This window comes from Scyliorhinus torazame, chromosome 4, assembly GCF_047496885.1.
Source record: "Scyliorhinus torazame isolate Kashiwa2021f chromosome 4, sScyTor2.1, whole genome shotgun sequence".
NCBI classification, from domain to species: domain Eukaryota; kingdom Metazoa; phylum Chordata; class Chondrichthyes; order Carcharhiniformes; family Scyliorhinidae; genus Scyliorhinus; species Scyliorhinus torazame.
In genome coordinates, this window is record NC_092710.1 from 347,420,338 (window position 1) to 347,435,131 (window position 14,794).

Here is a 14,794-nt window from a genome sequence, read left to right on the forward strand (position 1 = left end):
AAGGTGAGTGTAAACCAGAGAGCAGGCTGGGAATATGAGTGAAAACCATAGAGCAGCCTGGGAATGTCAGTGAAACCAGGAGAGCTGCCTGGAAAATGAGAGAAAAGCGGGGAGCACTCTGCGAAGGTGAGTGAAAACCGGAGCGCAGCCTGGAAAGTTGAGTGAAAACCGGAGAGCCGTCAGATACACTGAAAGAAAACCGCAGAGCAGCCTGGGAAGATGAGCGAAATCCGGGGAGCAGGCTGGGAAGGTGAGTGATAACCGGAGAGCTGGCTGGGAAGATGAGTGAAAACCGTAGAGCACCCTGGGAATGTGAGTGAAAACCGAAGTGAAGCCTGGGAATGTGAGTGGAAACCAAAGAGCGGCCTGGGAAGGTGAGTGAAAACCAAACAGCAGCCTGGGAAGGTGAGTGAAAACCAGAGACAGCCAGGGACAATGTGTGAAAACCGGAGAGCAGCCTGGGAAGTTTAGTGTAAACAGGAGAGCAGGCTAGAAAGATGAGTGAAAACCGTAGAGCAGCCTCGGAAAGTAAGTGAAAACCGGAGAGCAGCCTGGAAAATGAGAGAAAAGCGGGGAGCAGCCAGGGAATTTAAGTGAAAACCGTAGAGCAGCCTGGGAATGTGAGTGAAGACTGAACGGCATTCTGGGACAATGAGTGCAAAAATGAGAACAGGCTGGAAAGGTGAGTGAAAACCGGGGAGCAGCCTGGGAAGTTGAATGAAAACCGGAGAGCAGGCTGGGAAGATGTGTGAAAACCGTAGAGCAACCTGGAAATTGAGAGAAAACCGGAGAGCACTCTGCGATGGTGAGTGAAAACCGAAGAGTAGCTTGGGAATGTGAGTGAGAACCAAAGGACGGTCTGGGAATGCGAGTGGAAACCAAAGAGCGGCCTGGGAAGGTGAGTGAAAACCGTAGAGCAGCCTGGGAATGTGAGTGAAAACCGGAGAGCAGCCTGGGACAATATATGAAAACCGGAGAGCAGCCTGAGACAATGAGTCAAAGCCGGAGAGCCGCCTGGGCAGGTGAGTAAAAACCGGAGAGCATGCTGGGAAGATGAGTGAAAACCAGAGAGCAGGCTGGGAAGGTGAATGTAAACCAGAGAGCAGGCTGGGAAGGTGAGTGTAAACCAGAGAGCAGGCTGGGAAGGTGAGTGTAAACCGGAGAGCAGGCTGGGAAGGTGAGTGAAAACCGGAAAGCAGCCTGGGAATGTGAGTGAAAACTGGAGAGCAGCCTGGAAAATAAGAGAAAAGCGGGGAGCACCCTGCGAAGGTGAGGGGAAACCAAAGAGCAGCCTGGGAATGTGAGTGAAGACTGAACAGCATTCTGGGACAATGAGTGAAAACCGGAGAGCAGCCTGGAAAGGTGAGTGAAAACCGGGGAGCAGCCTGGGAAGTTGAATGAAAACCGGAGAGCAGGCTGGGAAGGTTAGTGAAAACCGTAGAGCAGCCTGGAAAATGAGTGAAAATCGGAGAACAGCCTGGAACACTGGGTGAAAATTGGAAAGCAGCCTGGGAAGGTGAGTGAAAACGGAAGCAGCCTGGGAATGTGATTGAAAACCAGAGAGCAGCCTGGGAATGTGAGTGAAAACCAGAGAGCAGCCAGGGAATGTGAGTGAAAACCGGAGAGCAGCCTGGGACAGTGAGTGACAACCGGAGAGCAGCATTGGACAATGAATCAAAACTGAAGAACAGCCTGGGAAGGTGAGTGGAAACCGGAGAGAAGTCTGGCACAATCAGTGAAAGCCAGAGAGTAGCCTGGGACAATGAATCAAAATAGTAGAGAAGCCTGGGAAGATGAGTGAAAGCCGGAGAGCAGGCAAGGAAGATGTGTGAAAACCGGACAGCAGTCTGGCACAATCAGTGAAAACCAGAGAGCAGCCTTGTAAGGTGATTGAAAACCGGTGAGCAACCTGGGACAATGAATGAAAACCGGAGAGCAGCCTGGGCAGGTGAGTAAAAACCGGAGAGCAACCGGGGAATGTGAGTGAGAACCAAAGGACGGCCTGGGAATGCGAGTGGAAACCAAAGAGCGGCCTGGGAAGGTGAGTGAAAACCAAACAGCAGCCTTGGAAGGTGAGTGAAAACCTAAGAGCAGCCTGGAAAGGTGAGTGAAAACCGGAGAGCAGCCTGGGCATGTGAGTGAAAACTGGAGAGCAGCCTGGAAAATGAGAGAAAAGCGGGGAGCACTCTGCGAAGGTGAGTGAAAACCGGAGCGCAGCCTGGAAAGGTGAGTGAAAACCGGAGAGCCGTCTGATACACTGAAACAAAACCGCAGAGCAGCCTGGGAAGTTGAGTGAAATCCGGGGAGCAGGCTGGGAAGGTGAGTGATAACCGGAGAGCAGGCTGGGAAGATGAGTGAAAACTGTAGAGCTCCCCGGGAATGTGAGTGAAAACCGAAGAGAAGCCTGGGAACGTGAGTGGAAACCAGAGGCAGCCTGGGACAATGTGTGAAAACCGTAGAGCAGCCTCGGAAAGTAAGTGAAAACCGGAGAGCAGCCTGGAAAATGAGCGAAAAGCGGGGAGCAGCCAGGGAATTTAAGTGAAAACCGTAGAGCAGCCTGGGAATGTGAGTGAAGACTGAACGGCATTCTGGGACAATGAGTGCAAAAATGAGAGCAGCCTGGAAAGGTGAGTGAAAAGCGGGGAGCACCTGGGAAGTTGAATGAAAACCGGAGAGCAGGCTGGGAAGATGTGTGAAAACCATAGAGCAACCTGGAAATTGAAGGAAAACCGGAGAGCATCCTGCGATGGTGAGTGAAAACCGAAGAGTACCTTGGGAATGTGAGTGAGAACCAAAGGACGGTCTGGGAATGCGAGTGGAAACCTAAGAGCGGCCTGGGAAGGTGAGTGAAAACCAGAGAGCATCCTGCGCAGGTGAGTGAAAACCGTAGAGCAGCCTGGGAATGTGAGTGAAAACCGGAGAGCAGCCTGGGACAATGTATGAAAACCGGAGAGCAGCCTGAGACAATGAGTCAAAGCCGGAGAGCCGCCTGGGCAGGTGAGTAAAAACCGGAGAGCAGGCTGGGAAGGTGAGTGTAAACCAGAGAGCAGGCTGGGAAGGTGAGTGTAAACCAGAGAGCAGGCTGGGAAGGAGAGTGTAAACCAGAGAGCAGGCTGGGAAGGTGAGTGTAAACCGGAAAGCAGGCTGGGAAGATGAGTGAAAACCGTAGATCAGCCTGGGAACGTGAGTGAAAACCGGAAAGCAGCCTGGGAATGTGAGTGAAGACTGAACAGCATTCTGGGACAATGAGTGAAAACCGGAGAGCAGCCTGGAAAGGTGAGTGAAAGCCGTAGAGCAGGCTGGAAATTGAGTGGAAACCGGAGAGTATCCTGCGATGGTGAATGAAAACCGTAGAGCAGCCTGGGAATGTGAGTGAGAACCAAAGGATGGCCTGGGAATGCGAGTGGAAACCAAAGAGCGGCCTGGGAAGGTGAGTGAAAACCAAACAGCAGCCTGGGAAGGTGAGTGAAAACCTAAGAGCAGGCTCAGACAATGTATGAAAACCGTAGAGCAACCTGGGCAGGTGACTAAAAACCTAAGAGCAGCCTGGGAAGGTGAGTGAAAACCGGAGAGCAGCCTGGGAATGTGAGTGAAAACCGGACAGCAGCCTGCGACAATGTATGAAAACCGGAGAGCAGGCTGGGAAGGTGAGTGTAAACCAGAGAGCAGGCTGGGAATATGAGTGAAAACCATAGAGCAGCCTGGGAATGTCAGTGAAACCAGGAGAGCTGCCTGGAAAATGAGAGAAAAGCGGGGAGCACTCTGCGAAGGTGAGTGAAAACCGGAGCGCAGCCTGGAAAGGTGAGTGAAAACCGGAGAGCCGTCTGATACACTGAAAGAAAACCGTAGAGCAGCCTGGGAAGTTGAGTGAAATCCGGGAGCAGGCTGGGAAGGTGAGTGATAACCGGAGAGCAGGCTGGGAAGATGAGTGAAAACTGTAGAGCACCCTGGGAATGTGAGTGAAAGCCGTAGAGCAGCGTGGAAATTGAGTGAAAACCGGAGTACATCCTTAAATGGTGAGTGAAAACCGAAGAGAAGCCTGGGAATGTGAGTGGAAACCAAAGAGCAGCCTGGGAAGGTGAGTGAAAACCAAACAGCAGCCTGGGAACGTGAGTGGAAACCAGAGACAGCCTGGGACAATGTGTGAAAACCGAAGAGCAGCCTGGGAAGGTTAGTGTAAACTGGAGAGCAGGCTAGAAAGATGAGTGAAAATCGTAGAGCAGCCTCGGAAAGTAAGTGAAAACCGGAGAGCAGCATGGAAAATGAGAGAAAAGCGGGGAGCAGCCAGGGAATTTAAGTGAAAACCGTAGAGCAGCCTGGGAATGTGAGTGAAGACTGAATGGCATTCTGGGACAATGAGTGCAAAAATGAGAGCAGCCTGGAAAGGTGAGTGAATATCGGAGAGCAGCCTGGGAAAGTGAATGAAAACCGTAGAGCAGCCTGGGAATGTGAGTGAAAACCGTAGAGGAGCCTGGGAATGTGAGTGAAAACGTAGAGGAGCCTGGGAATGTGAGTGAAAACCGTAGAGGAGCCTGGGAATGTGAGTGAAAAACGTAGAGCAGCCTGGGAAAATGAGTGAAAACTGAAGAGCAGCCTGGGAAGGTGAGTGTAAACCGGAGAGCAGCCTTGGAAGGTGAGTGTAAAGCAGAGAGCAGGCTGGGCACATGAGTGAAAACAGTAGAGCAGCCTAGGAATGTGGGTGAAAACCGGAGAGCAGCCTGGGAAGGTGAGTGAATAATGGGGAGCAGCCTGGGAATGTGAGTGAAAACCAGAGAGCAGCCTGGGAAGATTAGTGAAAACCGTAGAGCAGCCTGGAAAATGAGTGCAAATCGGAGAACAGCCTGGGGAGCTGAGTGGAAATCGGAGAACAGCCTGGAACACTGGGTGAAAATTGGAGAGCAGCCTGGGAAGGTGAGTGAAAACGGAAGCAGCCTGGGAATGTGAGTGAAAACCAGAGAGCAGCCTGGGAATGTGAGTGAAAACCAGAGAGCAGCTAGGGAATGTGAGTGAAAACCGGAGAGCAGCCTGGGACAGTGAGTGACAACCGGAGAGCAGCCTGGGACAGTGGGTGACAACCTGGGAGCAGCATTGGACAATGAATCAAAACTGAAGAACAGCCTGGGAAGGTGAGTGGAAACCGGAGAGAAGTCTGGCACAATCAGTGAAAGCCAGAGAGTAGCCTGGGACAATGAATCAAAATAGTAGAGAAGCCTGGGAAGATGAGTGAAAGCCGGAGAGCAGGCAAGGAAGATGTGTGAAAACCGGAGAGCAGCCTGGGACAATGAATCAAAATAGTAGAGAAGCCTGGGAAGATGAGTGAAAGCCGGAGGAGCAGGCAAGGAAGATGTGTGAAAACCGGAGAGCAGTCTGGCACAATCAGTGAAAACCAGAGAGCAGCCTTGTAAGGTGATTGAAAACCGGTGAGCAACCTGGGACAATGAATGAAAACCGGAGAGCAGCCTGGGCAGGTGAGTAAAAACCAGTGAGCAGCCGGGGAATGTGAGAGAAAACCGGAGAGCATCCTGCGATGGTGAGTGAAAACCGAAGAGTAGCTTGGGAATGTGAGTGAGAACCAAAGGACGGTCTGGGAATGCGAGCGGCCTGGGAAGGTGAGTGAAAGCCTGAGAGCAGCCTGGGGAGGTGAGTGAAAACCAAACAGCAGCCTGGGAAGGTGAGTGAAAACCTGAGCGCAGCCTGGGACAAAGTGTGAAAAGCAGAGAGCATCCTGTGCAGGTGAGTGAATACCGTAGAGCAGCCTGGGTATGTGAGTGAAAACCGAAGAGCAGCCTGGAAATGTGAGTGTAGACTTAACGGTAGTCTGGGAAAATGAGTGAAAACAGGAGAGCAGCCTGGAACGGTGAGTGAGAACCAGGGAGCAGCAAGGGAAGTTGAGTGAAAACCGGACAGCAGGCTGGGAAGATGAGTGAAAACCGTAGAGCAGCCTCGGAATGTGAGTGAGAACCAAAGAGCGGCCTGGGAATGTGATGAAAACCAAACAGCAGCTTGGGAGCGTGAGTGAAAACAGAAGAGCAGCCTGGGAATGTGAGTGAAATCCGAAGAGCAGCCTGGGAATGTGAGTGAAAACCAGAGAGCAGCCTGGGAATGTGAGTGAAAAGCATAGAGCAGCCTGGAAAAATGAGTGAAAATTGAAGAGCAGCCTGGGAAGGTGAATGAAAACCGGACAGCAGCCTGCGAATGAGAGTGTAAACCGGAGAACAGCCTGGGTAGATGAGTGAAAACCGGACAGCAGCCTGGGAAGATGAGTGAAAACCGAAGAGCAGCCTTGGAAGATGAGTGAAAACCGAAGAGCAGCCTTGGAAGGTGAGTGAAAACCGGAGAGCAGCCTGGGACAAAGAGTGAAAACCGGAGAGCAGCCTGGGAAGGTGAGTGTAAACCGGAGAGCAGCCTGGGAAGGTGAGTGTAAACCGAAGAGCAGCCTTGGAAGGTGAGTGTAAACCGGAGAGCAACCTGGTAAATGAGAGAAAAGCAGAGAGCAGCCAGGGAAGGTGAGTGAAAACCGAAGAGCAGCCTGGGACATAAAGTGAAAACCGTAGAGCAGTCTGGGATGGTGTGTGTAACCCGGAGAGCAGGCTGGGAACATGAGTGAAAACAGTAGAGCAGCCTAGGAATGTGGGTGAAAACCGGAGAGCAGCCTGGGAAGGTGAGTGAATACTGGGGAGCAGCCTGGGAATGTGAGTGAAAACCAGAGAGCAGCCTGGGAAGGTTAGTGAAAACCGTAGAGTAGCCTTGGAATGTGGGTGAAAACCGGAGAGCAGCCTGGGAAGGTGAGTGAATACTGGGGAGCAGCCTGGGAATGTGAGTGAAAACCAGAGAGCAGCCTGGGAAGGTTAGTGAAAACCGTAGAGTAGCCTTGGAATGTGGGTGAAAACCGGAGAGCAGCCTGGGAAGGTGAGTGAATACTGGGGAGCAGCCTGGGAATGTGAGTGAAAACCAGAGAGCAGCCTGGAAAATGAGTGAAAATTGGAGAACAGCCTGGGAAGCTGAGTGAAATCCGTAGAGCAGCCTGGGAATGTGAGTGAAAAGCTTAGAGCAGCCTGGGACAATAATTGCAAACCGGAGATCATCCTGGGAAGGTGATTGAAAATCGGAGATAAGCCTGGGAGAATGAGTGAAAACGGAACGTAGCCTGGGAAAGTGAGTGGAAACCAGTGAGCAGCCTGGGCATGTGAGTGAAAATGGAACGTAGCCTGGGAATGTGAGTGGAAACCAGTAGGCAGCCTGGGCATTTGAGTGAAAACCGAAGAACAGCCTGGAAAGGTGAGTGAAAACCGGAGAGCAGATTGGCAGGATGCGTAAAATCCGGAGAGCAGCCTGAGAAGGTGAGTGGAAACCGGAGAGCAGTCTGGCACAATCAGGGAAAACCAGAGAGCAGCTTGGGACAATGAATCAAAATAGTAGAGCAGCCTGGGAAGATATGTGAAAACCGGAGAGCAGTCTGGGACAATGAATAAAACCGGAGAGCAGCCTGGGCGGGTAAGTAAAACCGGAGAGCAGCCGGGGAATGTGAGGGAAAACCGAAGAGCAGCCTGGAAATGTGAGTGTAGACTTAACGGTAGTCTGGGAAAATGAGTGAAAACAGGAGAGCAGCCTGGAACGGTGAGTGAGAACCAGGGAGCAGCCAGGGAAGTTGAGTGAAATCCGGACAGCAGGCTGGGAAGATGAGTGAAAACCGTAGAGCAGCCTAGGAATGTGTGTGAGAACCAAAGGACGGTCTGGGAATGTGAGTGAAAACTGTAGAGCAGCCTGGAAAATGAGAGAAAATCGGGGAGCACCCTGCGAATGTGAGGGGAAACCGAAGAGCAGCCTGGGAATGTGAGTGTAAACTTAACTACAGCCTGGGAAGGTGAGTGAAAACCGGAGAGCAGCCTGGAAAGATGAGTGAAAACCGGGGAGCAGCCTGGGAAGTTGAGTAAAAACCAGAGAGCAGCCTGGAAAGATGAGTGAAAACCGGAGAGCAGCCTGGGAAGAGGCGTGAAAACCGGAAAGCAGCCTGGGAATGTGATTGAAAACCAAAGAGCGGCCTGGGAATGTGAGTGAAAACCAGAGAGCAGCCTGGGAAGATGAGTGTGTGGTGGGCTGTATTAGGGGTAATACGGTACACCAGGAATGCCGAGGAGCTATTGGAGGACATATGCTGGATCCCGATTGGATCCTCCACCTACTGGGCTCCACCCAGATAGGAGGGATATAAGAACCTGGGTTTAATCCCCGCAGCTGCATTCTGTGAGTGAGCTGCTGGGGAACGAGTCTGAACAAGTCTGCTCAATAAAGCCTCGATTGAAGTTCTTTACGTCTTGCCCCGTGTGTGATCGATGGTGCTACAATTTATTGAGCAGACTTAAAAAGGAATATGGAGCTCCGGATCACCCCCGGAGTGCCTGCGAATCGGCCCCCACGCAGCAAACGCAACATCCGCGTTTAAACACTGGCTGGTGTGCTTTGAGGAATACCTCCGAACAGCCCCCGGCAGACCAACAGAAGACCAGAAGGTGCAGGTCCTGCATTCCAGGGTGAGTCCCGAAATCTACTCACGCATCGAGGGCGCGGAAGAATTCCCAGAGGCGATCAACTTGCTGAAGGAGATCTACATTAAGCCCGTCAACCAGGTCTACGCACGCTACCAGCTCGCGACGAGACGACAAATACCCGGGGAATCGCTAGACGATTTCTTCAACGCTCTAACGATCCTGGGACGAAACTGCAACTGCCCAGCGGTTACGACGAACGAACATACGAACCTCCTGATCAGAGACGCTTACACAGCAGGTTTGGCATCGTCGCAAATTCGCCAGAGACTTTTAGAGAAAGACTCTCTCGGACTCACAGAGGTACGGGCCCTCGCAGCCTCCCTCGACGTGGCCTCCCAAAACGCCCGCGCATATGCCCCCAACCGCGCTGCAGCCCCTTGGTCTCCGTGGACCCCCGCCGCGACCGACCCCCCGGCAACCCCAACCCCTCCGCAAGTGTGCGCAGCCAGAATCCCAGACCATCCGGGGGGGGCCCCGCTGCTACTTTTGCGGGCAGTCAAAACACCCCCGCCAGCGCTGCCCGGCCCGCTCGGCCACCTGTGAAAGCTGCGGTAAAAAGGGGCACTACGCAGCGGTGTGCCAGTCCCGTGGGGTCGCCGCAATCTCCGGGGAACAAATGGGACCATGGGCTCAACTCCCCCAGCGACCCACGGGCGGCCAACAGGCTCCGCCATTTTGGACCCCGGACACCACGAGGGGGGGACGGGCGCCGCCATCTTCCTACCCACAGGCCGCGTGCGATCCATGGGAGCGGCCATTTTGTCCACCCCCGGCCGCATGCGACTCATGGGAGCGGCCATTTTGTCCACCCCCGGCCTCGTGCGACTCAGGGGAGCGGCCATTTTGTCCACCCCCAACCGCGTGCGATCCATGGACGCCGCCATCTTGGCTGACAGGCAAGGACCCCGGCGTGGACGGCTCCACACTGCCTGAAGACAACGGTCTGATACACCAACCACGTTTGGCATCGGTGACCCTCGACCAGTCGCGGCCCCGGACGCTCCAGACGACAACGACAAAGGTGCTGGTGAACGGCCACAAAACGCCGTGTTTGATCGACTCGGGGAGCACGGAGAGTTTTATTCACCCGGACACGGTAAGACGCTGTTCCCTTGTAATTCGGCCAAGCACCCAAAAAATTTTCCTGGCGGCGGGGACCCACTCCATTGAAATCAAAGGGTTCTGCATCGCAAACCTAACAGTGCAGGGGAGAGAGTTCAAAAATTACCGGCTGTACGTCCTTCCCCACCTCTGCGCTCCCACCCTCCTGGGGTTGGACTTCCAATGCAACCTCCAGAGCTTAACATTCAAATTTGGCGGCCCTATACCCCCACTGACTATCTGCGGCCTTGCGACACTCAAGGTCGAACCGCCCTCCCTGTTTGTGAACCTCACTCCGGATTGCAAACCCGTCGCCCCGAGGAGCAGATGGTACAGCACCCAGGACCGGACGTTTATCAGGTCCGAAGTACAGCGGCTGCTGAAGGAAGGCATAATCCAGGCCAGCAATAGTCCCTGGAGAGCCCAGGTGGTAGTAGTGAGGACAGGGGAGAAGCAAAGGATGGTCGTAGACTACAGTCAGACCATCAACAGGTACACGCAGCTAGATGCGTACCCTCTTCCCCGCATATCCGACATGGTCAATCGGATTGCACAGTACAAGGTCTTCTCCACCGTGGACCTTAAGTCCGCCAACCACCAGCTCCCCATTCGCCCCGGTGACCGCAAGTACACTGCCTTCGAAGCAGACGGGCGGCTATACCACTTCTTAAGAGTTCCATTCGGCGTCACGAACGGAGTCTCGGTCTTCCAACGAGAGATGGACCGAATGGTCGACCAGCACGGTTTACGGGCCACGTTCCCGTACCTCGACAACGTCACCATCTGCGGCCACGACGCCAACCTCCGCAAATTCCTCCAGACCGCTAACGCCCTCAACCTCACCTACAACGAGGAAAAATGCGTGTTTAGCACCGACCGTCTAGCCATCCTGGGCTACGTAGTGCGTAATGGAGTGATAGGCCCTGACCCCGAACGCATGCGCCCCCTCATGGAGTTCTCTCTCCCCCACTGTACCAAAGCCCTGAAACGCTGCCTGGGCTTCTTTTCTTATTACGCCCAGTGGGTCCCCCAGTACGCAGACAAGGCCCGCCCACTAATCCAGTCCACAACTTTTCCCCTGTCGACAGAGACCCGCCAGGCCTTCAGCCGCATGAAAACGGATATCGCGAAGGCCACGATGCGCGCCATCGACGAGTCCCTCCCCTTCCAAGTAGAGAGCGACGCGTCCGACATCGCTCTGGCGGCCACGCTCAACCAAGCAGGCAGACCCGTGGCCTTTTTCTCCCGGACCCTACACGCTTCAGAAATTCGCCACTTCTCAGTAGAAAAGGAGGCCCAAGCCATAGTGGAAGCTGTGCGACATTGGAGGCATTACCTGGCCGGTAGGAGATTCACTCTCCTCACTGACCAACGGTCGGTAGCCTTCATGATCGATAATGCATAGCGGGGCAAGGTAAAAAACGACAAGATCCTGCGGTGGAGGATCGAACTCTCCACCTACAACTATGAGGTCTTGTACCATCCCGGAAAGCTGAACGAGCCGTCCAATACCCTATCTCGCGGCACTTGTGCCAACGCACAAGTGGACCGTCTCCAAGCCCTCCACGAGGACCTCTGCCACCCGGGGGTCACTCGTTTCTACCACTTCATAAAGGCTCGCAACCTCCCTTACTCCGTCGAGGACGTCCGAACAGTCACCAAGAACTGCTAAATCTGCGCAGAATGCAAACCGCATTTTTTCAGGCCAGATAGAGCGCACCTGATAAAGGCTTCCCGTCCCTTTGAACGCCTCAGTTTGGATTTCAAAGGCCCCCTCCACCGATCGCAACACGTACTTTCTTAACGTCGTTGACGAATACTCCCGCTTCCCCTTCGCCCCGACATGACTGCGGCCACGGTCATTAAAGCCCTCGGCACCATCTTTACCCTGTTCGGTTTCCCCGCCTACATCCATAGCGACAGGGGGTCCTCCTTCATGTGTGACGAGCTGCGTCAATTCCTGCTCAGCAAGGGCATAGCCTCGAGCAGGACGACCAGCTACAACCCCGGGGGAACGGGCAGGTAGAGAGGGAGAACGGAACGGTCTGGAAGACCGTCCTACTGGCCCTACGGTCTAGGAGTCTCCCAACTTCCCGCTGGCAGGAAGTCCTCCCGGATGCACTTCATTCTATCCGGTCCCTGCTGTGTACCACCACTAACCAAACGCCTCACGAGCGCCTCCTTGTCTTCTCTAGGAGGTCCGCTTCTGGAACGTCACTTCTGACCTGGCTGGCAGCCCCGGGACCCATCCTGCTCCGGAAACATGTGCGGGCGCACAAATCAGACCCGCTGGTGGAAAAGGTACATCTACTCCACGCAAACCCGCAGTACGCATACGTGGCGTACCCAGACGGCCGACAGGACACGGTCTCTCTGCGGGACCTGGCGCCCGCCGGAGCTCCCCACCCCACCCCCAACACAAATCACCTCCCCCTCACTCCCGCCGGTGCACCCCACAGCCACCCCCTTCCCGGGGGGATCGGTCCTCCTCCCAGCCCCGTCCAGGAGTAAGGAAACAGAAGGGGACAGCGCGATGCTCCCAGAGTCGACCGGACCCGAGCCAGTACCACCACCACCCGGGTTGAGACGATCGGAAAGGGCGACCAGAGCACCATCTCGACTCATCGAATCGACTTAAGATGTATATAATTCAGTGGCCCAGTAAAGCGGCGTTGTTGTAAATAGTTAACGCTGCAAATCGGGTGAAATGTGAATAATTTGGTGGCCCAGTAAAAGCGGCATGATTGTATATAGTTCAATGGTTAAGGCACCGACCCTGTAAACCCCTACCACCACACCACCCACCACCCAGCAGGGTTCTTTTTTAACAAGGGGAGAATGTGGTGGTATGTATTAGGGGTAATACGGTACACCAGGAATGCCGAGGAGCTATTGGAGGGCAGATGCTGGATCCCGATTGGATCCTCCACCTACTGGGCTCCACCCAGATAGGCGGGGTATAAGAACCTGGGTTTAATCCCCGCAGCTGCATTCTGTGAGTGAGCTGCTGGGGAACGAGTCTGAACAAGTCTGCTCAATAAAGCCTCGATTGAAGTTCTTTACGTCTCGCCCCGTGTGTGATCGATGGTGCTACAGAGTGAAAACTGGAGAGCAGACTGGGAAGATGAGTTAAAACCAGAGAGCAGGCTGGGAAGATGAGTTAAAACCAGAGCGCAGGCTGGGAAGATGAGTGAAAGCCGTAGAGCAGCCTGGGACAATGAGTGAAAACAGGAGTGCACCCTGGGAATGTGAGTGAAAACCGGAGAACAGCCTGGGAAGTTGAGTGAAAACCGGAGAACAGGCTGGGAAGATGAGTGAAAGCCGTAGAGCAGCCTGGGACTGTGAGTGAAAAGCTTAGAGCTGCCTGGAAAGTGTGTGAAAACTGGAGAGCAGCCTGGGAGGGTGAGTGAAAACCGGACGGCAGCCTGAGCAGGTGAGTGAAAACTGGAGAGCAGCCTGGGAGGGTGAGTGAAAACCAGACAGCAGCCCGGGACAGTGAGTGACAACCGAAGAGCAGCCTGGGACAATGAATCAAAACCGAAGAACAGACTGGGAAGGTGAGTGAAAACCGGAGAGCAGCCTGGGACAATGTATGAAAACCGGAGAGCAACCTGGGACAATGAATGAAAACCGGAGAGCAGCCTGGGCAGATGAGTAAAAACCATAGAGTAGCCTGGGAATGTGAGTGGAAACTGGAGAGAAACCGGGAAAATGAGAGAAAAGCGGGGAGCACCCTGCGAAGGTGAGGGGAAACCGAAGAGCAGCCAGGGAATGTGGGTGAAGACTGAACGGCAGTCTGGGACAATGAGTGAAAACCGGAGAGCAGCCTGGAAAGGTGAGTGAAAACCGGAGAGCAGCCTGGGAAGATGAGTGAAAACCGTAGAGCAGCCTCGGAATGTGAGTGAAAATCATAGAGCAGCCTGGAAAGTGTGTGAAAACCGGAGAGCATCCTGGGAATGTGAGTGAAAACCAAAGTGCGGCCTGGGAAAGTAAGTGAAAACCGAACAGCAGCTCTCCGGATTTCATTCATTGTCCCAGGCTGCTCTCATGTTTTCATTCATTGTCCCAGGTTGCTCTCCGGTTTTCATACATTGTCCCAGGCTGCTCTCCGGTTTTCACTCACCTTCCTAGGCTGTTCTCTGGTTTTTACTGATTGTGCCAGACTGGTCTACAGTTTTCACATATCTTTCCAGGCTGCTCTCCGGTTTTCACTCATCTTCCCAGGCTGCTCTACTATTTTGATTCATTGTCCCAGGGGACAGTGAAAACAGCACGAGAGGTGAGTGAGCCGGGACAGTGAAAACAGCGAGGGAGATTTTAAAAGCGCAGGAGCTGCGAGTCAGAGCGGAGATTTTAAAAGATCGGGGCCTAGTTTCGGGAGCCGTTCGGAGGAGGAGGAGCAGTCTCTGTCAGGGAGAGAACCTGAGAACATCTCAGACACTCAGAAGGTAAGAAGGTAAGTAAGTGATTTTTACACATTTTTACTTTTATACCTTTTTCAAGTTGTGTGTGTCGGGGGGAAACTGAAGTGACATCACAGAAAAGCTGTGACCTGAGTGGCTGGTTGCGAATCTACACTAAATTAAAAAAATTAAGCATTGGTAACTAATTAAACATAATTACTTAATTATAATTTAGAGGGGTATCTAAGCCAGAGATCGGAGAGTACTGTATTTAGCTTTCGCATTTATATTAGAAATCTAGTGCTAGGAAACAGATAGTTAACTAACTTTGAAAAAAATTTTTTTAAATATAAAACATTTTTTTTAAAACTTTTAATTGTAATTAATTGACGCAATGTCAGGTAGAGGGGTGCAGTGCTCTGACTGTGAGATGTGGCAGGTCCGGGAGGCTTCCAGCATCCCAGATGGCTTCATCTGCAGAACGTGCACCCAACTGGAGCTCCTCACAGACCGCATGGTTCGGTTGGAGCAGCAATTGGATGCACTTAGGAGCATGCAGGTGGCGGAAAGCGTCATAGATCACAGTTATATAAATGTGGTCACACCCAAGGTGCAGGCAGAGAAATTGGTGACCACCAGAAAGGGCAGGCAGTCAGTGTAGGAATCCCCTGTGGTTGTCCCCCTCTCGAACAGGTATACCCCTTTGGATACCGTTGGGGGGAATAGCCTATCAGGGGAAAA

The 14,794-nt window shown here is 53.3% G+C and overlaps 1 protein-coding gene and 1 long non-coding RNA gene across 4 annotated transcripts in view; one reads left to right on the plus strand and one right to left on the minus strand.

The window, feature by feature from the left end:
- The window catches only part of LOC140411508 (dynein axonemal heavy chain 8-like), a 2,059,122-nt gene that overhangs the window by 1,877,218 nt on the left and 167,110 nt on the right, over positions 1-14,794 (minus strand). The gene's annotated exons all lie outside the window — the stretch shown is intronic.
- LOC140411759 (uncharacterized) overlaps positions 3,531-14,794 on the plus strand; it is a 29,080-nt gene continuing 17,816 nt past the window's right edge. Inside the window, exon 1 of one of the 3 annotated variants that reach the window (XR_011940998.1) lies at positions 3,531-3,647. This is a non-coding gene — a long non-coding RNA (uncharacterized lncRNA). Of the gene's footprint in view, positions 3,648-3,759; positions 4,017-13,436; positions 13,486-14,794 lie in introns of those variants that run through there. The other 2 variants (XR_011940997.1, XR_011940996.1) reach the window with 2 other exon arrangements.